The sequence below is a fragment of the Symphalangus syndactylus genome, chromosome X, assembly GCF_028878055.3.
Source record: "Symphalangus syndactylus isolate Jambi chromosome X, NHGRI_mSymSyn1-v2.1_pri, whole genome shotgun sequence".
Lineage (NCBI taxonomy): Eukaryota > Metazoa > Chordata > Mammalia > Primates > Hylobatidae > Symphalangus > Symphalangus syndactylus.
Window position 1 is genome coordinate 19,370,289 of NC_072447.2, and position 24,306 is coordinate 19,394,594.

The following is a 24,306-nucleotide window of genomic DNA, read 5'->3' on the forward strand; positions in this document are numbered from 1 at the left end:
AAATGAATAAGGGTCCCCGGAAACTGAAGTACTATCTATCGTGGATTAAATATCCACAGCCCCTACTCCATGACTGACTCTCTCTCACTCTCTCTCTCTCTGTATCTCTCTCTCCATGTTGTCGTGAACCCTGAAAATGTGAGACAAGTCTCAATTAATTTAGAAAGTTTATTTTGCCAAGGATGAAGACTTGTGCTAGTGATATATTCTCAGTTGGTCCTGATGACATGTGCCCAAGGTGGTCAGAGCACAGTTTCATTGTACACATTTTAGAGATACATGAGACATCAATCAGCATGGTTCGCTCTGGAAAGTCGGGCTAACTCGCCAAAGGTGAGACAACTTGAAGTCGGAGGGGGCTTCCAGGTCATAGGTAGATAAGAGACAAATATTTGCATTCTTTTGTGTTTCTGATTGGCCTCTCCAAAGGAGGCAATCACATATGCATTTATCTCAGTGAGTAGAGGGGTGACTTTGAATGGAATGGGAGGCAGGTTTGCCCTAAGCAGTTCCCAGCTAGACTTTTCCCTATAGCTTAGTCATTTTAAGGGCCCAAGATATTTTCCTTTCACATTGCATTCATTTTTTGTCTGTCACTTACCTTCGAAAGAATTCTAACTAATCCTGATGCCACCAGGCATGAAGACATTGTTATCAAGTAGTTGGGAATAATCAAGAGAACATTTAAACATTCGATGAGAGACAGTCCCTCAACCACATAGTGTACAGAAAATGATGCTGTTATCTTTCCCTGCAAAGAAGTTGTCCTCCATGTGAAGACAGAGCTAACATGCAAATCCATCTCATCCAGTGTGAGAAAACGGTCCTAATAGTCAGAAAAACATGTTTTATTAGCAAGGAGGTAGGAGGTATCCACTCTGCTTCAAGGATTAATAATTAATCACATTTCTCTATTTCCATGCCAACATTGAGAAATTATTTCGCCCGATACAGTTTTCTTGAATTGATACTACTTCTTTTGTAATTTTATTTTAGAAAAACAGGCTAACTTTTAAAATTTATTTTAAAGGTAAATATCACAGAAAAATATTACAGGTTCATTATATAAATAAAATTTTAAAAATCAACATTTTCACAAAGCAGTTACTTTTGTAAAATTAACATATTGGATCACTTGCAAGTCATTGCTTAAATTTTGAAATTTTTTTTTTTTTTTTTTTTTTTTTTTTTTTTTGAGACAGAGTCTGGCTCTGTTGCCTAGGCTGGAGTGCAGCGGTGCAATCTCAGCTCACTGCAAGCTCCGCCACCCAGGTTCACACCATTCTCCTGCCTCAGCCTCCTGAGTAGCTGGGACTACAGGCGCCTGCCACCATGCCCGGCTAATTTTTTTTTGTATTTTTAGTAGAGACGGGGTTTCACCGTGGTCTCGATCTCCTGACCTCGTGATCCGCGCGCCTCGGCCTCCCAAAGTGCGGAGATTACAAGCGTGAGCCACCGCGCCCGGCCTTAAATTTTGAAATTTGGTAGCAAGAAAACAATACAACACATATCCATAATATCCTATATAGAATATATAAGAAAGATATGGTTTACATGACCAAAAGATTTTTAAGACAATATCAATAGCTAATGTTTCTTCAAACAGGCAATAATCATTCACAGTTCTGTACACCTACACAAAAAGCTATAAAGAGTTATTGTTCTATTATCTCAGCAATTGGTACTATTTAAGTTAGGTGCCAACTGCCCCACGTATACTCCTAATGACCAAACACAAAGCAAGATTCAGCTGAGCCGAGTGTCTGATCCCTCTCTTTCCATATAGAATACAATGTATAATATAATAAATATATATTATATTATGCATATATAATAAATGTGTATATAATTACATTTACGAATTTGTAATGTGCTTGTGTGTGTACATTCTGCATTTCGTATTTTAGGCTCCTTTTCTTTCAAGTGATGAATGTGAACTACAAGAAATATGAGATGGGAGGTCCCACCAAAACTAAGAGTAAAATAACATTTCTTCAGGAATTTAACTTTTTGCATTGCACAGTGAATATGTTTTGTTTGACCCACAGTACACACATGCAATTTTACTTAAATAGTACCAATTGCTGAGATAATAGGACAATGACTCCTTATAGATTTTTGTGTAGGTGTATAGCACTGTGAATGATTATTGCCTGCTTAAAGAAACATTAGCTATTGATATTGTCTTAAAAATCTTTTGGTCACGTAAACCATGTCTTTCCTTCTTTGTCCATTTCAGAACTTGGAGTAGCTGCATACCATCGCAGAATCCAATTAGCTTTCATAGTGTTAATTACCTGAGAATATATCATCCCATCATTTACCTTCACACCTTTGATATTGCTAGTAACACCTTTATAAAAAAAGAGTTTCTAGAAATCGGTACAGTCTTTTTCCCGATCTTAGTTTTTCTTTAAATGATTAATGAAATAAAATAATATGAATTTATTTTGAATAAGAAAGGATTTTTAAAATAACAAGCCTATCATTGTGGCAGAAAATATTTCCACCCATCTATTTCTCTCTTTTTGGAAAAGATCGCGATGAATGTCCTGAAATACAGATTCAACAACAGCGTATGGTTAGTGTCTGTACATGTTAAAGAGGCAAAATGATGATACTTTGGAGCATGAACTGTTTCATAGCCTTTTCTCCTCTAAATAAGGTTAACTAGCAGTGGTAAGGATGCTGCCAGTTCCAACAGTCTAAACCTGACCAAGCAGCCTTGAGTTTTTCTTAGGGCTAGGTGCCAACTGCCCCATGTATTCTCCTAATGAGCAAACACAAAGCAAATTTCAGCTGAGCTGAGTGTCTGATCCCTCTCTTTCATGGCCAAGCCCAAGAGATAGGAATAGACAGGCATGGATGTATTGGTCCTCACCCAGATGCTAAAGCAGGACCTGGTGTGACAGTTACAGAGTCCGTGGCTACCAATCCAGGTAGAGTTAGGGTTCAAAATACCAACTTTTAACTCCAAGTCGATGCTATGACTCTCACTGGACACCAAGAAGAATACCTGTTCGTGTTTCGTGGGCCTTCTGTTCATCAAGGATTGCCATAACCCATCCTCTGTGATGTGCCTGAGGGAGCCAAAGGAGATTTATTTTTCTTCTCCTCCCCCTCCTTTCTTTTCCTCTTCAATCTTCTTTCCTTCCTTCTTTCCTTTCATCCTTCCCTCCTTCCTTCCTTCTTCCATTTCTTCCTTCCCTTTTCCCTTCCTCCCTCCCTCCTTCCCTTCCTTCTTTTATTCTTTCCTTCTTTCCTTCTTCCTTCTTCACTTCACTTCTTCTTTTGTTATTTCCTTCCTTCTTTTCTTCTTCCTTCTTTCCTGTCTCCCCCTTCCTTTATTCCTTCCTTCCTTCCTACTTTCTTTTTTCCTCCCTCTTTTTTCCTTTCTTTCCTTCCCTCCCTTCCCTCCCTCCCTTCCTCCCTCTCTCCATCCCTCCCCCTTCCTTCCTTTTATTTCCTTCCTTTCTTCTTTCTTTCCTCCCTCCCTGCTTTCTTTTCCTTCCTTCCCTCCCTCCCTCTCTCTCTTTCTTCTTCCCTTCCTTCCTTTCTTCCCTTCCTTCCATCCGTCCTTCCTTTATTTCCTTTCTTCCTCTCTTCCTTCCTTCTTCTTTGTCTCTCTCTGTTTTTTTTTTAATTTTCCATTCACTGAATTGAGCTCTGCCTATACAGTTGAAGCTATGAAATATTAAATTACCACTAGGTTATGTGGCAATGGCTAGTCTGGGAGGGATATAGACAATATAGAAATTCTGTGTGTAACATTATGCCAAAATGTTACAGTAAGATTTAAATTGCTTTGTAATGTACCTCCTTGCCCTGTAATTTTTTGGTCTGCTACTTTTTAATTGTGTGCTAGTGGGATTTTATTTTTTGTTATTAAAACAGATCCAGGATTTTCCTTACCAGCATTTTATTAAAATTAAGGCTAGCTAATATTTACATGCCTTATTCTGGTTGTTTTAACTATGTTGAATCATTTAATGCTTACAACATTATGACACAGGATTACTGCACTTTTACAAGAGGAGACTGGCCCAGAGAGATTAAATAAGTCATCCAAAATCACACCTTAGGGACAAACCTAGGGTAACAATACAGAGCTAGAAATCCAGAGCTCATATTCTATTCCAGTATACTACATATACCCCATTGGTGCATTAAAGATAAATGCCAGGCCAGGAGCTGTGGCTCATGCCTGTAATTCCAGCACTTTGGGAGGCCGAGGTGGGCGGATCACCTGAGGTCAGGAGTTTGAGACCAGCCTAGCTAACATGGTAAAACCCCATCTCTAATAAAAATACAAAAATTAGTGGGGCTTGGTGGTGGGCACCTGTAATCCCAGCTACTCAGGAGGCTGAGGCAGGAGAATCGCTTGAACCCAGGAGGTGGAAGTTGCAGTGAGCCGAGATCACGCCATTGCACTCCAGCCTGGGCAACAGAGTGAGACTCTGTCTCAAAAAAGAAAAAAAAAAAAGATAAATAGCAACATATAAATTTTAATGCAGGTGCTGACACCAAATTTATGTACACATCCTTATATGTATGTGTGTAGACAGAGTGATGGATAGGTAGGTAGTTATATTAGATATCCATAGATATTAGATGGATCATAGAAGGATAAATAATAGACATAGTTACAGGTAGATAGATGATAGAAGGATAGATGATAGGTAGATAGATAGATAATCAGTGGTTATGAACTTTTTAACACTTTAACTCACTTAAAAATTATTGATGACCACCCCAAATATTTCTTTATGTTGGGGTATATTACTTGATATTTATCGTATTAGATATTACAATTGAAAAATATAAATGTATTAACTCATAAGCCAAAATATTACTATTCCTTGCTATCATTCAAAACATTTTAATAACAATAACTATATTTTCATTTTTATTTATTTTTTTATTTTTAGATGGAGTTTCACTCTTGTTGCCCATGCTGGAGTACAGTGGCACGATCTTGGCTCACTGCAACCTCCACCTCCCGGGTTCAATTGATTCTCCTGCCTCAGCCTCCCGAGTAGCTGGGATTACAGGCATCTGCCACCACTCCCAGCTAATTTTTGTATCTTTAGTAGAGACAGGGTTTCACCATGTTGGCCAGGCTGGTCTCAAACTCCTGATCTCAGGTGATCCACCAGCCTCAGGCCTCCCAAATTGCTGGGATTACAGGCGTGAGCCACTGCGCCCCACCTGACAATACTATATTTTCTAAAATTAGAAAATGTAGCAGTAAGATTGGTGTTACTAAGGGAGGAGACCACCCCCCATATCGTCTTATGCCCAATTTCTGCCTCCAAAGAAAGAAGTAAAAACTAAAAGGCAGAAATGAAATCCACAAGCAGACAACCCGGTGCCACACCCTGGGCCTGGTAGTTAAAGATCGACCCCTGACCTAATTGGTTATCTTATCTACAGATTACAGACATTGTATAGAAAAGCACTGTGAAAATCCCTATCCTGTTTTGTTCCGATCTAATTACCAGTGCATGCAGCCCCCAGTCACGTACCCCCTGTTTGCTCAATCAATCACGACCCTCTCACGTGCACCCTTTTAGAGTTGTGAGCCCTTAAAAGGGACGGAAATTGCTCACTCGGGGAGCTCGGCTCTTGAGACAGGAGTCTTGCTGACACTCCTGGCTGAATAAACCTGCAACAAACACATTTCACGTGGTATTGGTTTGATAGCTTTTTATCACTAAAGCGTATTCTCGGAATTTGTCCTCATCCTTATATTTCTCTGATAACTAGAAAGTTTTAAGTGAAAAGTAGTGAAGCAATTTTCTCCAATTACCTGAAACTGTCTTAGACTTCTCTGAATATTTTGCCTAAAGTAGTGATTATTGCCTATTTTGTGCAGGCATGTAAAGGAAGCAATTTGGTGTACACGTTGAGCCATCTAATTGCAAGCCCCAGGAAATAAGAGCATTATGATTATGTTGCAGTGTGCACTTTGGATTTCCTCTATTATTTTCCATTTATTCTTTTCCACATTATTGTTCTGGCCATTGGATTCCTTATAGACTTGCAGAAAGTTTTAATTATCTAAATATTTTTTCTTTGTTGTGATGTTTTGACATTGCAAACATATTTCTTCAATTAATCAATTCTTTTATTTTTACCCACATATTTTATATTTCTATAATAAAAATATTTATCAATTTTCTTGTCCTCTGCACTTTCAAAAAACAAAAATGTTTTCACAACCCTAAACGACATACATGCTTTCTACATTTTCTTCTATTCTTTATTATTGTGCATGTTGATTTATCTTTCTAGAATCTAACTTCGTATATGGAAACAAAGAAAGAAACACTATTATTTATTGCATATCTAGAGTTAGTTTTCCTGATGTCATATACTAAATGGTCAGTCTTTTGGCATTGATCCATGACACCAACTGAATTGTATATGACATTCCCATAAAGCCATAATCCTATAGATTTCTGTGCTAGTCTACTAGTCTATTTATATCTTTGCACCACTAACAAGTTGCTTTAACAATATACATGGCTTTGTAAAATATTTCTCTGGTAAGGCATTCAGCCCTGTTCATTCTTATTTATCAAGAGTGGCTCACCTACTATGCCCTTTTTTGTGGTCCATACACATTTCAGAAAATTTCTGTAGAATTTCTTGAAATAATCAACGGGAATTTTCATTGATATTGCTTTAATAGTATAGAGTACACTTGTAGGAGAATTGAATGCATTAGTGATGATTTTTAAGATATAAATTCATCTTTATCAGTTTAATTGTTTCATCTATTTGACCTTGTATGTTCTTTAGATCAATTAATTCTCAATGTTCTAATGCCTTTAAACTGATACTGCAATGAATGTTATTTGTATTATACTTAGAACACCATTATTGTGGAGCAGAAAAATGCTAATGAGTTTAAGTTAATCTTACAAATCTTATCTAGTATTCTTGCTAAGCTCTCTTACTAAATCTAAGTCATATCTTTTTTTTTTCTTGCAGATAATCACATCTTCTGCAACTAATGGAAGTTTTAACTCTTCCTTTTTGATCTTTACTCAACTAGTTCATTTTTTCTTTCTTTATACTATTGACCGGGACTGGTAACATTGTAATATACAGCGATGATTTTATCTGTGTGTATATTATGAAATATGAGTATATATGAAATATGTCAGTTGACATATATATGTGTATGTGTATATATATATATACATATATATATATATATATAAAATTCCAATATGGCAAACACCTTTCACATAAAAGTCATGCCCATGCATATTTATGCCTACATATGAATAACGTGTAGCAGAATCAAGTTGAGAGGAATGGATAGAATCATAATTGGGTAGACCTTGAAAATCAGAAAACTCAGAAGCCATAAAGGAAAAAAACATGATTTATATAACTACATAAAACCTAATTAAAAGTCTATCCATGCCCAAAGACTCCAAACTAAACTGAAAACCAAATATCATACCCTATTAAGAGTAAGCAAACATTTTTCTGTAAAGGGTCAGATAATGCTGTTAATATTTTGGAATTTCCAAACCATATAGTCTCTACAGCCACTAATCGCCATGTTATCCACTTGAAAATAGCCATAAACACTAGGTAGGACTGTGTACTAAGAAAACTTTGTTTACCAAAGAGTGGTCTAGTTTGATGACTCCTAACTTAGAATAAAATGTTTGCAATTTTTATAATAGGTAAAGGCCAAATAACATTATTATTTTAGAAAATTTTACAAATCTATCCAATAAAATCTGCCAATAAAAATTGTCAGACGGTATGACTGAGGTATATATCCATCCTTCTGGTATATGAACACTCCATTCTTGAAATACATGTAGGAATTCACAGACAGTATTTGTTTCAGTTTCCCAATAGGGTGGGTGTCAAGAAACATGAGCCTAGAACAGTTATTATAGTCTTTTTATTTCCTTTTTCTCATATTTGCTATTGGCTACTGTTTTGTTTAAATTACCCTGATAAAATCTGCCTTGGTTACCAAAACCTAAAATGTTTAATCTTGGAGGTGATAATTTTAGCATTGAAATTAAAAAGCAGCCCCTGTATCATGAAAACAATTTTACAGTTTATTTGGTGTTCATTTTTCAAATGTGGAATAAACGTGAATTAGTCTTTTACAGAGACCAAGCAGAGAGAAAATTTCCATCAATATACTGGCTACAAATTGCAAGTGAGAATGAAAACCCCACATTTCTGTTGAAGGCCTCAGAAGGCAACTTCCAAGTCAGGGATTTTCTGTGTTTAGTTCTTTGACACAAAATTTATTTTTCTCCATTTTTTCCCTTTGACCTAAAATTTTCTAAGACTGCGAATTTGCCATTTGGTTACGACGTAAATGAACCGTTCAGCAGATGGCTAAAAAGACACATCATTTACATATGCTATTTCTCTGTACATATAAGGAGTCCAAGTCTTGTTACAAGCAATTACGAGAAATAAAAAAAAAAGGACTGAATTGACAGATATTGTCAAAATCCTTTTTCCTCCAGACTCTATTTATTCTTTTAATATATATTCCACTTGGTTGGTTAGAGTTTAGTCATTTCGCTTTGTTCCTTTATGAAATAAAGTTAAGAATATACAAATAAAGAAAAAAAAGAAAAAAGAAAAAGGAGGCTTATTATTAACTAAATTATGTGGGCAGACACTGAAAAATATATGATCATCTAATTTCTCAAAGCTACAAGTGTAATAATTAATGAAACGGTATGATAATAATTATTATTATTTTAAGGATAGGGTTTCACTCTACCTCCCAGGCTGCAGTGTAGTGGCATAATCACAGCTCACTGAAGCATCGACCTCCTGGGCTCAAGTGACCCTCCCACCTCAGCATCCTGAGTAGCTGGAACGACAGGCATGCACCACCACACGTAGCTAATTTTTAAAAATTAGTATGATGTAAAAACTCAACCTATCCATATAACATGCATTTACTATAGTGCTTTTTATAATGTACTATTTAATTCTAATACATTGCACTCTGCTTACTATATGAAACAAGTTTTATCCAAAACTTAATTCTTTTTGCAGAGATTTAAATGTCACAGAATCAGTCCAATTAGCAAGTTGATTTTTAAATGAGAAAAATCTAAACAAGGAGTAAGGAAGAAAGAGGGAAAGAGGAAGGGAAGGAAAGAAAGAAGGAGGCAAGAAAGGAGGGAAGGGAGGAAGGGAGGAAGGATGGAAGGGAGGGAGGGAGGAAGGAAGGGGAGGGAGGGAGGGAAGTGGAGGGGAGGGGAGGGATGGAAGAAGGAAGGAAGGAAGGAATGAAAGAAGGGAGTGAGGGAGGAAAGAAGGAAGGAAGGAAGGGAGAAAGGAAAGAAAGAAGAGAGGAAAGAAGGGAGGGAGGGAATATGGGGAGGGAGGGAGGGAAGGGGAGGGGAAGGGATGGAGGGAAGAAGGAAAAAAGGAAAGAAGGAAGGAAGGAAAGGAGGAAGGGAGGAAGGGAGGGAGAAAGGGAGGAAGAGAGGAAGGGAAGGAAGGAGGGAGAGAAAGTAGGAGGTTACTGGGAGCGTCATTATGTAAGTTCAAATTTGTTTTCTTTGGAGCGTAAGTAAAATAAAACCACAAATGCAACACTGTCCAGTAACTAAAAATATGCTTTTACCATTGTTATCCATAGGAAACAGAAGTGATTAATGGCATCTTCCTTTCAACATGAAGAAAGAGGATGGTTTTCACAGTCCAGGTTGTGCCCCATCAGGAAGACATCTGAAACTCTTTCCATTCAAGCCGGCAGATTTCTGGGCTTAGATGATCTTTTAAAGTTGCTTGCCTGTCCTGATTCTGGGCATGGTGAGAACAGCTATAAATACCTAGTTTTAAAAAATGCAAATGCATGCTCCAGTTTTAAAGATCCCTTTTCTGCTAGTAGGCTATTGAAGACAGAGAGTTTATTTGATCATCTTTGGAATTTATGATTCCATCCTGCTAATTGCCCTATTTTTGATGTATCTAATAAAACTGTGATGCATAAAAGATTGCTGAATACCAGAGAGTTGTAAATAACTTATTTTAGTGCTGGCAGTGAAAGAAATGAACTTTGGAAAGTGATATCAAACTAGATTTAAGTAGGAGGGCTGAAAAATAAACTCCAGCAGCTTGGTATTGGCTGACTCTTGAAGAGGGAGATCTGTGATGCAGAGATAGAGCTGGAGTTTCAGTGAGGAGCTCATTACATTACAGATTAAGGTGCCTTAAAGCGACCCTGCTTTCAGCTGCCCTGAGATGTGGTCTTCTACGTTCTTGAGTAAAATAAGTTCTAAGACCACCAGAGTAGGAAGACAGGACAGATAGATGCTGCCTGCCTCCCAGACAAAATGAAGTTCATAGGTTCTCTTATAACATCACGTTTGACTATGTGGTTTAATGGCCAACATCTTTTTTCTAGTAGTGAGAATAAACTACAGCCCTTAAAAGTAAAAATATAGCCAAATGGCACAGGACACCTCCAATGGACACGTGCAACAAAAAAGAGGCATTACATATACTTCAGAAGACTCTAATCTGTAAAATTAAATGTTTGTGGCAGGCAGTCTTCAGAGCTCTCTGTTGTGTTTCGGGATATTTAGGAACGGTACAGGGACTGTATAGAGAGGCCAATGTGAAGGCTTCCCCTTCAAGAAACAACAACAAAAAAGGAGCCATCTACTTAAAAACATGCCATTGACTCTGAAAATTCATTGTAAACGCTGACCCATGAGCACCCTCACATCTCTAGTTCTTCAAATCTGCCCTTCACAGATAGGGACTATGTTTATCGCTCTTGGTAACACGTTCATGGGAGTTCTCCCATACACAATGACACAATGACAACTGAACAAAATCTTAGCTTTTTTTTCCCACGTTCTTCTTGTTGTTGATATCCTTGTTGTTGTAAGGAGTAGTAATCAGATATTTGGTAGAATGACCCTTGTGAAAGGAAAAATATCTTGGGCCCTTTCAAGCTGGGAAGTGCTCAGAGCAACCTGCCTCCCATTCTATTCAAAGTCACCCCTCTGCTCACTGAGATAGATGCACTTCTGATTGCCTTCTTTAGAAAGGCTTATCGGAAACTCATAACAATTCAACTGTTTTGTCTTTCACCCACCTGTGACCTGGAAGCCTCCTCCCTGCTTTGAGTTGTCCCCACCTTTTCTGGACAGAACCAATGTACTTCTTACATATATTGATTGATGGCTCATGTCTCGTTAAAATGTATGAAACCAAACTGTGCCCCGACCACCTTGGGCACATGTCGTCACGACTTCCTGAGGCTGTGTCACAGATGCGCGTCATCAACCTTGGCAAAATAAACTTTCTAAAGTAACTGAGACCTGTCTCAGATTTCAGGGTTCACACACTCAGTTGGGCTTCGTCTGATTTTGTTTTCTCACGATTGGACCTGAGTTATGGGTTTTGAGAAGAGGCCCACAGAGGTGGAAGAAGTAATATATGCGTGCTTTGTATAATACCTGTTATTTGCCATACTTCCCTATTATGTTTTTACCTTAATATATGTCTTAGCCAGGCATGGTGGCTAAGCACTTTGAGAGGCTGAGGTGGGAGGACTGCTTGATGTGAGGAATTCAAGAACAACCTGGGCAGCATAGTAAGACCCTGACTCTACAAAAATAAGAAAAATAAAATAAAATTAGCTGTGTGTGGTGGCACACGCTGGTGTTCCCAGCTACTCTGGGGGTTGGGGCAGATGGATTGCTTAAGCCCAGGAGGTCAAGGCTGCAGCGAGCTATAATGACACCACTGCACTCCAGCCTGGGCAATACAGCAAGATGCTGATCTCTAAAAATACATATCTTGGGAGGCTGGGGCAGAAGCATTGCTTAAACCCGGGAGATCAAGGCTGCAGTGAGCTATAATTGCACCACTGCACTCCAACCTGGGCAACACAGCAAGACCCCAATCTTTAAAGCTGTATATCTTGATGTATAGATATTTATATAACAACGATTTTAATAATATGAAGAGCTTCAATTTGTTTGGGAGGATATTTAGAAAACTTAATCTCTGGGTATACCCTGATTCTGTGATACCAAAAGGCAAGCCAAATCAGAGGTGCTGGGAATATTTTCTGAGCTCTAAGACAAACAGAATTCAAATTCAGACTTCTGATTTCAGGTTTTGGATTTGGATGGCCCATCATAGTTCTTTGATATTTGTTTATGCTACAAATAATGAATAGATATCAGATGAGAACTATATAGGCAAGTAGATAATTGATAAGGAGTTATTTTTAAGTATGAGAGTTCCATTTGGATAATGCAAAAGTAAACGTTTGATTTATAAATAAGTACATTTCTAGATGAAGGAATGTAATAATATTTTCATCCTAATTTTTGTTTGACATAATAAAGGTTTTAGAAAATGATACAATTAAAAGTTGTACTTTTTAAAGAAATGATATAAAATGAAGAACATTAAAATGACTAACGAATTATCAATATTTGGCTGTGTTTACTACTTAGAAGTCTACCAGACTAAAAAAATGGTTCCTAAATCACTCTTTTAAAAAAGCATGTAGGCAAATTTAGTCTTCCGGAAAGAGTTTGTTATAGTAGAAGATAGAACAGATACAATATAGTCATGGATAAAATTTTCTAAAATGCTTTACTGTTTGTTTTTAATATAGTTCAACTATTTAGTCCAATAAATCTATTAAGATTATATAAAGTTAGGTTAACTCTATTTTCTCCTCTATAAAACAGAGATTAAGGAAAACTCTTAAATATATCATATAACAATATAAATATCATAGGATTGTTTTCTCCCTTAATAATAACACTTTCTGTTTGCAATCATTTTCCCCAAAGGAAGCCTGTCTACTGGATTAATGATCATTACTTCATGAGTTTAAAAATAATAATAATTTTGTTCAGTTCCTACTATCAGCAGAGAAGCACTTATGAAAAAGAAAAAGGAATATTGATGGATACATAGTGTGGCCAACAATTGGTGCAGAGATGTTTTATAGAAAGGCTTTATAAACTGTGAAAGAAACTGCATAATTTTTAGAGACTGAAAATATATGTGTTAATTCTTCCTCATGAGAGTATTTCTAGTTTGCTGACACTAAAATTGTTGTTAGGGAGGAATGCTCTATCAATTCAGAGAACACAGACTCTTCCAATATATCGGACAACAGATAAAGTGACTGTGTCTCCCCTGCAGGAGGAGAGCTCATATGGATGATGTGTAAATGAAGCAAACAGAAGACAACTAAGCAATGCACATTTTGTTTCATCCTCTGATGCTGGAGGGCATGGGAGGTTGAGGGAAAATGACCTACCTATCCAAATTAAATGGCAGAGGAGCTCTGGGTTTTATCTCTCTTGGATGTTCCTTGTCTTCCAAGGTGTGACGGTTACTTTGTTTGTTTGTTTGTTTGTTTGTTTTTGAGACGGAGTCTCGCTCTGTCGCCCAGGCTGGAGTGCAGTGTCACGATCTCGGCTCACTGCAAGCTCTGCCTCCCGGGTTCACGCCATTCTCCTGCCTCAGCCTCCCTAATAGCTGGGACTACAGGAAACCGCCACGGCGCCCGGCTAATTTTTTTGTATTTTTTAGTGGAGACGGGGTTTCACCGTGTTAGCCAGGATGGTCTCGATCTCCTGACCTCGTGATCCGCCCACCTCGGCCTCCCCAAGTGCTGGGATTACAGGTGTGAGCCACCGCACCCAGCCTGTAATGGTTACTTTTAAGTGGCAACTTCAACTGAATTAAAGCTTATCCAGCTAGCTGGTGAAGCATTATTTCTGGGAGTGTCTGTGAAGGTGTTCCCAGAAGAGACTGGCATTTGAATCGGTAGACTGAGCTAATACTATCCACTGTCATCCAATCGGAACAGGAACATCTAATCTGTTGAGATCCTGGATAGAACAAAAACACACAGGAAAGACAAATTTGCTCGCTTTCTTCTGGAGTGGAGACAACCTTCTTCTCTTGCTCTTGGACATTGGAACTCCAGATTCTTCGGACTTTGTATTCTGGGACCTGCAGCAACCTCCATCCCCACCAGATTATCAGACCAAGAATTACACCATCAGCTTCCCTGGTTCTGAGGCTTTGGGGCTTGGACTGAACCACAGCACTGGCTTCCCTGGCTCTCTAGCTTGCAGACTGGCCATTGTGGGACTTCTCAGCCCCTATAATCCTGTGAGCCTATTCTTCTCATAAATCTCTATCTCTGCACCAGTGTTCTATCTCTGCAAGAGAGAAAGTTGGGTGCGGGGGCGCAGAAAGAGAGAGAGTCAGAGAAAGAGAGGGAGAGAGGGAAAGAGGAGAAGGTGAAGGAAAGGAGAAAGAGGGAGAGAGAGGTGGGGAAAGAAAAATGATAGAGAGGAGAGAGAGAAGAGAATATAAGATATAGAAAGAAACAGAAATGAAAAAGAAGAGAGAGAGTAACAGAGACAGAGGGAGAGAGGGAAAGAGAAGAGAGAGAGGAAATCAGGAGAGAGAGGATAAGAGGGAGGGTGGTAGAGAAAAGAAAGTAAAAGAGAGGGAGAGAGAAAAAGACAGACAGGAGAGAGCGAGAAAAAAAAGAGAGAAAGAGAATAGAGGGTAAATTGGGACTGAGATTGGGGTTTCCATTTTTCTCCTGTCCATCTTTGATAATCCCATGACCTTGAAAATCCTTGATCCACCACATCTATTAAGAGTCAAAGAGACATCTCCAGCAAAGTAGATGTTGCTGACCAAGGCTTAGAGAAGATGGAGTGATTGGTTTTCTTTTGATGAAGTGTGTGTGTGCATGTGTATGTGTATGTGTATGTGTATGTGTGTGTGTATGTGTGTGTGTGTTCACAGGTACTCAACTGCCCTTAGTGCAAAAAGTGCACTAAGGATTGGCTGAGATTGGATGCCAGTCATAGAAACCCATTTAAGGAAACCGATGGGTGTGTTTATATCTGAACCCGTTGCTCACACTTGGCCCAGAATGTATCCCAGGGTAGAAAAGCTCACAGAAATTTGGCAGTGAATTGTCCATTTTTCAAATGGTCTTCAGTGCTCATTGCTACACCATGGCTCTGCTAATCAAACAGAGCTGATTGAATGTCTTATTTTGTGTAATTATCAAATCTACTTTTCCTAGGGCATGATGAAAAGTCTATGCTGCTTCAAAAATAACAGCAGTGGTAACAAATCTAATCACTTTACTGTTTCATTTTTAAAGCATCAGTATATAATGGCCCCATCTGCCACCTGGTTTTAGTTACCTTGGTTTAAAAAGTCTGTGGAAATTAAGTATGCTCATTGAGTTAAAAATAAGTTTTCTTATATTGTTTACTAACTTCTATGGGTATCAGAATATTTTGGGCACTTTGTCAACTCAAAATTGAGGTATATATGCACTCGCTTTGGAAAAAAAGTTTCTTATTTACTGAATTAATGTAAACATTCAAATGTTTTGCAAAAGCTACTAGTGTATTGTTTAAGTTACTATCAGATCACATAAAATAGGTTAGAAAATAGACATCTATCTACAGTTATGGAGAAGATTAATAATGGTAAACACATAATTTATTTTAACATTTAATTTCTTAAAGTAGAAGCTTATATACTCGCAATCTCAATTTTGTATATATTTGAATCAGAGCACAACAAATAAAATTAATTAAATATGACTTTAGGAATCACTTGCTTAGTAATTTAAAATTTATGCTCTATAAAGATATTCTATAAAGAAGAAAGTTTGAAAATGAAAACTCAGGAGTTTTAAACACTATTAAAAGAAATAGTTTCAAGTTACAATTGTTTTTATAATGCTTCTCAAATTTTTCTCGGCAGTTGCACAAACCCCATTATTACAACTACTTATGTTAGACTTATTTTGCAAAATCAGGATATAAAAATTGTCCTGATTGTTCAGAATGAAGTATTCCAGTCAGAATCCAACCACAACTAATTACTCTTTATGGATCAATATTATTTTCCTCCAATTATAAAATAAAGATAATGAATAAAATGGTCTCTAAAGTACATATCATTTCCCAAATTCTACCATATGGCAAGGTAGAGATACATTTGTTTGCTTTAGAAAATAGGTCTTTCCAATACTGATGTAAACTTGACTTAGACATTTAAAATGCAATGAAGATTGTTATCTATGCCTTTGATGTGTGAAGATGTGAATTCAAACTGTTTAATTGGTCTAAAATCAATAACCCTAATGAATTAGAATTAAATAACTAAATCAGAGAGTTGTCCCCATCGATGAAGATTTTCCATTCCATTGGAACACAGTCCCATGTTTCCTCTTTATTATCCACAGTTCAACATTCACTCATCCATGAAGTGTAGTGTAGTATTTCTGAATCACAGAATTCACTATCCCCATCAATTTAGGTTGGCATCTGTTAGGGTTTTGCCAACTAAACAGAAGCTGCTGTAGGTACTTCAAGGAAGAAAGGTTTCCCTGCAGGGAAACAGAGAATTTCATCCCTTGGAAGAGAAGAAAGAAGTTTACCCTGAAGCTAAGGCAGATTTAAAACTCAGTGGCAGCTTCTAGCAGCACAAACTTGACAATTCATACTCATCCTCTGCTCATGCATCTGACCTCAGAGGCCCTGCAGAAACAAAAAATCCATCCTCTCTTCTACCATGAAAATCTCTCACCTGGAACTTTATCTGATGAAGGCAGTTCCTATTGTTATTTTATGTGGTATCGGGTAGGAAAGATAAGTTGACAATAGAAAATTCAGCGCAGAGGTTGTCGGGTTATCTGTTTAATATTAGAGAAACATCCGTTGGTGTCCCAACAACGCACCATTTGGGCATTTGAACATTCTGTGGCAAGATGTCCTACCAAAGCTTGGATGCAAGTATCCTTAGACACCTTGCACGGAGGGGAAATCACATCAGAAGAAACTTAAAGAAACAAAAAGCAAACAAACAAAAAAACCCCCAGGAAATTGGAGATGAAAAAAAGGCAAAGAGTCAACAGAGACGAGAGAGAGAAAGAATGTCATGCTGCATGTTTCTCATACCCAAACCTCCGAAAAGATATGACTCATATCTGTTATTTTAACTCTGGGAGCTGCAGTCAAAATCCAGCATCACCCAGAATCTGTGCTCACCAAACATCTGAGCCATGAAATGCTATGTAGTTCATGCTGATGCAGAGATGAAATGAGATTTTTAATCTAATGAATACACTATTGCCTTCAAAATAATTATTAACTTAAAATATTAACTCTGCTATAGAGAAGTTTAGCTTCCAGAAAACTCTTTAACACTGCTAACATAATACATGTGCTCATGAGTTCGTAAATGTAATTTTACAATTTTTAAAAACAGCCACATTTTTATATTTCACAGGAGATACTACATCTTTTTCTAATTGAAAACTGTTGTAGATCCGTTGTAGAAATCTTGGAGAGTGTGAGATAGTGTAATTAAGAAGGCGAAATATTACCAAAATCTTTATTCGGAATGGTGCATTTAGTGTGCTCCAGTGTCTGTTTTATTTGTATAACAATGTATATGGAATATTTTTACCTCGTCACTTTTCTAAAAGTTAATAAAAATGTAAAATTTATGTTTGTTTATATCTCTTTATGAGTAGATTTCACAACAGATGCCCTTATATTTTAAAACATCTATTTTATTTAATGGTTTGTATATATTTTATCTTGTTTAAAATGAACTTTGGCAAGGCATGGTGACTCACACCTGTAATCCCAGCACTTGAGGAGGCCAAGACAGGAAAATCCCTTGAGTTCAGAAGTTTGAGACAAGCCTGGGAAACATAGTGAGACCCTGTTTCTACAAAACAGAGAGAGAGAAAGAGACAGAGAGAAATTAGCCAAATGTGGTGGTGTGCCCCTGTAGTCCCAGCTACTTGGGAAGCTGAGGTGGAAGGATTGCTTGAGCCATGAGGCTGAGGTTGCAGTGAGCTGTGATCACACCACTGTACTCCATCCAGCCCGGGCAAGAGAGCAAGACCCAGTCTCAAAAAATGTATACATAATACAATAAAATAAAATAAATAAAATAAACCTTTCTTTTTATAGATCATATGCATATCATTCACAGATTCTTCTAAATATCTTAAATTTATTCATTGTATTTATATTATGAATTCACTGACATTTTAACATATTATATATTATATTGTTTTGATGTGGAAGGACAATGGAAGCAATAGTATTTCTAATACGATCTAATTTTAATTTCTAATACGGTAATAATTTAAAGAAACTCTTTGCCTCAGTCTGTAATCGTTTCTTAACCTTGTGTTACATGCTTTCATTTAAAAAATAAAAATAAGGCCAGGCGTGGTGGCTCATACCTGTAATACCAGCACTTTGGGAGGCCAAGGTGGCTGGATCACGAGGTCAGGAGATCGAGACCATCCTGGCTAACACAGTGAAACCCTGTCTCTACTAAAGATACAAAAAATTAGCTGGGCGTGGTGGTGGGTGCCTGTAGTCCCAGCTACTCGGAGGCCGAGGCAGGAGAATGGCGTGAACCCGGGAGGCAGAGCTTGCAGTGAGCCGAGATCGTGCCACTGCACTCCAGCCTGGGCAACAGAGTGAGACTCCGTCTCAAAAAAAATAATAATAATAAATAAATAAATAAAAAATAAAAATAAATCTCCTTGAAGATTATTGAAGCATGACCAAACCCATGCACATTCTAGTGAATGCATTGCAATAGCTTCCAAGCCTCTCTTTCTTTGCGTCATCTGTACTTGGGCTGTTAATTTGCCAATTATCATCCCTTGCCTGTGGACTATAACTTAGCAAATGGTTAAACGTGTGATCTATTTTAAAAACTGGCAATACCTATAAGTTAATTCATCATTGGCATAATGTTATTCCATCCATTGCCAAGCAGAAATGTGTGTGTGTGTGTGTGTGTGTAGTTTCTTTTCTTTTAATTTGAGCTATACTTTTAAAATTGCATGATACATTTTTGGGACATAATTATTAATCCCAAATTAATGATTTCAAAGAATGACCATCAGTTCCGGGAAGAGCAGGGTGGCCTGCTTTAGCTAATAAATAGTTTTCCTTCTCCATGGAATAACAATTATTAGTGAGTTCAATTAATTTGCAAATAGATCTTGTTCAATATGACATTTTTATTTTTAAAAGTTGTTTTAACGCAAAAATGATTTTGATACTCAGTGTTTTTAAAGATAAGAAACTATTATTTAAGTTGACAATTAGTGGCTGATACCACATATCATGTCTTCAAATGTTGGAATTATATTTTCTCTTTATTATATGCATCAACAAATAAAACTACTTTAAATGACTTTTTAATTGTCTTGTGTGCATATATATGCTATAGATATCTATAGATATGTTTCATTCATGAATATTATATTTTTGGTAAAAATATCGAAGTGGCTTAGATGTTTTAATCACAAGCAAACTTCAACTCAATATAAAAACAATTGAAGTTGGAAACATCGTGAATCACTTTTTGGCATTGAAAATATGTTTTTGAGAAATGTCCTAATGTTTAAACTCTTGATGAAAGAAAATATGGATGAAAACTAAAACGATTTCCAAAGCAAAACTGTGTAAGAACCTAGAGGGATTCTTATACAGTTATTCACAAACCAGCCTAACGTCTTTAAGGTAAGAAAGCTCTTATATCTCACGGAAGACAAGAGTGTTGAAAACCCCAAGTTGTGGCTAGTCAGCAAGTCCTGAATTATGCCTTTGAGGGTAATCACATGCAATTATAACTATTTTAGATTGGGCACACAGATGAACTAAGAAGTAGCGATAGAGACTTATTACTTCTAATTTTAAAAAGCATAGTGTTTTTTTCATTTTTTGTTTTTTTGTTTGTTTTTGAGACAGAGTCTCACTCTGTTGCTCAGGCTGGAGTGCAGTGGCGTGTTCTCAGCTCACTTCAACCTCCGCCTCCCAGGTTCAAGTGATTCTCGTGCCTCAGCCTCTCAAATAGCTGGAATTACAAGTGCTCGCCACCATGCCTGGCTAATCTTGTATTTTTAGTAAAGGTGGGGTTTCACCATGTTGGCCAGGCTGGTCTCAAACTCCTGGTCTCAAGTGATCCACCAACCTCGGCATCCCAAAGTGTTGGGATTATAGGCGTTAGCCACTGCGTGTGGCCAGAATGAAATTTAATTATGGAATTTTGGAAGTCTCAGTCAGAAGTGTGAGTCTAACCTCATGGAAAGTGTGAAAATGCCTGGCAATTGTTTTTGTTTAAAAAAAAATGTGTTCTGTTCCTTGGTCATATTGCCTGTGGAATACTATTAATATTTCTGAATAAATTAGCTAATTGAACACATTCTTTGATTTTTAACAACATGTGTCCTTATCAGGATTAAATGTGTTTAAGAAATCTGGGTGAGGAAAGTTATGAATGAAATTATACAAGGAAGGAAAAGAACAAGCCTACAAAATGTCTTAAATCCAATTTTACTTAGCAACATAACCCATGTTGTAACCAACTGATGGGTTCTTCCTGCCCTCTGCAGAAAGAAAGATCACAGCACTGCAGTAAAAAAAGAATTTAGCCCAGCGCAGTCACTTATGCCTGTAATCCCAGCAGTTTGGAATGCCGAGGTGGGTGGATCACTTGAGGTCAAGAATTTGAGACCAGCCTGGCCAACGTGGTGAAAATCCGACTTTCCTAAAATTACGAAAAAAAAGTTAGCCAGACGTGGTGGTGGATACTTGTAATGCCAGCTACTTGGGAGGCAGAGGCTGTAGTCAGCCGAGATTGCACCACTGCACTCCAGCCTGGGTGACAGAGCAAAACTCCGTCTCAAGAAAAAAAAAAAAAAAAAAGATTTTAACGAAGCAAGGGCCAGCCAGCCACGATGCCATGTCATGTAGGAGATGGAGTTATTATTCAAATCAATCTCATCAAAGACTCTTCGGTTGGCGGTTTTTCAAAGGCAGTTTGGGTGATGGGGTGGTGGTAGGTAGGAAATGCGTGCTTGCTGCTGATTGGTTGGGTTGCAGATGAAATCACAATGGGTCAAAGTGGTCCTCTTGAGCTGAATCACTCTTGAGCAGGCCCACAGGAGTGGTCTGGTCCAAGTGGGTCCACCTGGGTCCGGGTAGAGCCAGGTGTCAGCCATGCCAAAAAAAAAAAAAACCTGAAAAGAGATCTCAAAAGGCCAATATTAGGTTCTACATTAGTGATGTTATCTGCAGGACCTGGGGAATAATGGCTGGCAATCCTTTGTGTCTATACCTTAGCAGAATTCAGGCTCTTCTCCTCTCCCTAGCATGAAGGTGGATCTCTCATTAGCTTTACAAAGGTGGTTGAGCTGTGGGAAAGTCCCATTATTTAATCTGCAACCTAAAAGTCTTCCAAAATTAGCTATGCCTAAACCCAGGAATAATGAGGGTAGCTTGTAAGCGAAAGGCAAGAAGAGGGTGCGTTAGATCAGGATTTTTTAACTGTCATAATTTTCTCATTGATAACAGTTTTTGCAAAGGGGTTTCAAAGTAATGAGGGCTGCAGACGGTGGGAGTCTAAGCTTCCTGGGGCACTCTGTCGGAAAATGGAAGAAAGCTGCAGATTGGCATGTGTATCACTTCCTAAGCACACTGTGCGTGCTCACTTCCCAAATGTAAGGAGCGGGACACTGTGCCTGCAGGCGGCCCACCTTAAGGGAAGAATCATGGGAAAGATGCCAGCCTATAAAGTCCTAGGATTAGGGTTGTATTAGTCCGTCTCCACACTGCTGATTAAGACATACCCAAGACTGGGTAATTTATAAGGAAAAAGAGGTTTAATGGACTCACAGATCCACGTGGCTGGAGAGGCCTCACAATCATGGCAGAAAGTGAAAGGTACATCTCACACGTGGCAGACAAGAGAAGAGAAACTGTGCAGGGAAACTCCCCTTTACAAAACCTTCAGATCTCCTGAGACTTATTCACTACCATAAGAACAGCATGGGAAAGACCCACCCCCATGATTTTATTACCTCCCACCGGGTCCCTCCCACATGTGGGAATTGTGGGAGCTACAGTTGAAGATGAGATTTGGGTGGGGACACAGTCAAACCATACCAAAGTTTAAACATCGCACTTGTTCTCCAAGTCGCCCACTTGAGTCTCTTCCAAGCATACTTTCCTTTCTTTCATGATCTAAGGCCTTTTAAAATAAACTTCCATTCCTGCTCTGAAACTTGCTTTGTTCTCCTTTTCTGCTTTATGCCTGTCAGTTGAATTCTTTCTTCTGAGGAAGCAGGAATTGATGTTGCTGCAGATTCGTACAGATACGCTGCCAGTAACCCGAATACCTTCCACCAGTAACACTATGGGTCTAGAAAGATAATATAATTTTGAACCACATTGACACATTTCAGAAAAAGGCATCTCATTACCTCAATGATAAGTACATCGAGGAATTAACTTCAATGTCAAGAGAGTAAGGACAGTGATTTTATAATTTTTACTACCTTCAGCTATACTCAACTTCAACCACTTTTCTTTCACGTTGAAAAACATTATTGAGGCCACCTCAGAATCTTAATGTATGCTGGGAAAACAGATCTTATTTATAGTGCTGCAAAGGTATTAGGGCTGGAAAAGTGAATGAGTTCTGTAAGGTTCAGGGCCAAAATTGCTGACAAAGCCCCCTCTGTCTTCTTCAGTCCACAAAGCATATCCTTCCTTCCAGGAGATGACAAACATGGCAGCACTCAGTACTGACAGTAATTATCTGTCTCTGGCACATGGCACCAACAATGAGAGATGAAACACTCTGATAACTGGCTTGGGAACAAGGAACACTTCTTGCAAGAGAAGCAAAATGATTCTTCCCTGCAACGTGGGAATTGGCATGAGTCCCTCCACTTTCAGAGAGCTTGTTCCAAGCAGGAAGGGAGAAATCAGTGAAGGGTATAAGGTCTGCTTTCTTCATAATCTGTCATTTCATTGGCGAAAGGTTTAGCTTGGAACAGAGTCTGATTTTAGTTTTGGTTGTGTGTTTGCCGGTGATTACCCCACAGTAGGAGGTCTCACACATTAGTGATAAAAACTTCATCTCAAGGACGCCAGGCAATTCACACATCATGGCTAATAAAAATAAAATATTGAAGACATGCTCAGAAAAGTGACTTAAATGAGTATTTACACAGCTATCCCACAGATGCTCTGTGTGAATTAGGTGAGTACAAACAAGATGGCTAACACCATTTCTTTTTTCAGAAAGCAAGCCAACAGGAGTCCCATGCAAGCATTGTATTCATTGTGCTGTAAGCTAGATCCAAGTGCTTTACAATTCATTTTCAGTGAAATACAGTTGTCCACCTATCAAAACTTCTAAAACTTCTCTGCCCAAGCATTTCAAAGTGAGTCCTATTTCACCAACTCAATTCAGAAAGAAAGACGAGCTCAGCTCTGAAATGTTTATGAAGTCTCCGTTATACAGTTGTATGAATGAATGTATTTGATTCATGTATTCATGTATGTGTCAAATGAACAGAAAAAGCAACAACTCTTGCCTCCTCCTGCCATAAAAAGAAACTTTGTAAAGAAGCTTTCATCATGTAAGCTATTCCATCCAAAATCATCTGCTCTTGCATAACATGTTATATCGTTTTGTTTTAAACCTGGATCTAAGAAAAGTGATATCTCAAAAATACCATAGAGAGAATGCCCAGGTGTCTAGAGTTTTATAAACTTTACCCTATACTCACTTAAAATTTCTTATATAGCAACATCATCACTTTCTTAAATATATTATTCAATTCCCATGTTAATTAATAGCATTAGGTTATCCACTCTTTTATAGATACCTGATTTTAAAGTCCTCACAAGCTGAAGTTCCCATGTTCTTATTCATAATAGAACAAAGAAAGCTTCTCTAGCTAAGATTGTCATTTTATTCAACACATAATTATACTTGAGGGAAAATAAAAAGACTGCATTTGAACTATTTTAAAGCAATTCATGAAAAGTTACTATGTCAGGGCATCGTTCCTCATTATCCTATGCAATACTGGCAAAACTGTTTCTATGGATTAACTGACACAAAGTCACTTTTGTAAACAATGATAGGTGAATATTTTCAAATCAGTTATGCATAAACACACAAATCAAAACAAAGTCACATTCCATGTCTTTAGGGAGGATCATCCCGTAACCAAAATTAGATATATGACCTTCTATGATATCTTCAAACATCTCAGTGGTTAATGTTACTCAATATCCCATAATATATAAGCCACAGTCATCCCCCTCAACACACACACACACTTATATTTACATATAGTCTGTCCTTTATATCTGTGACTTCCACACCCACAAATTCAACCAACCTTGGATTGAA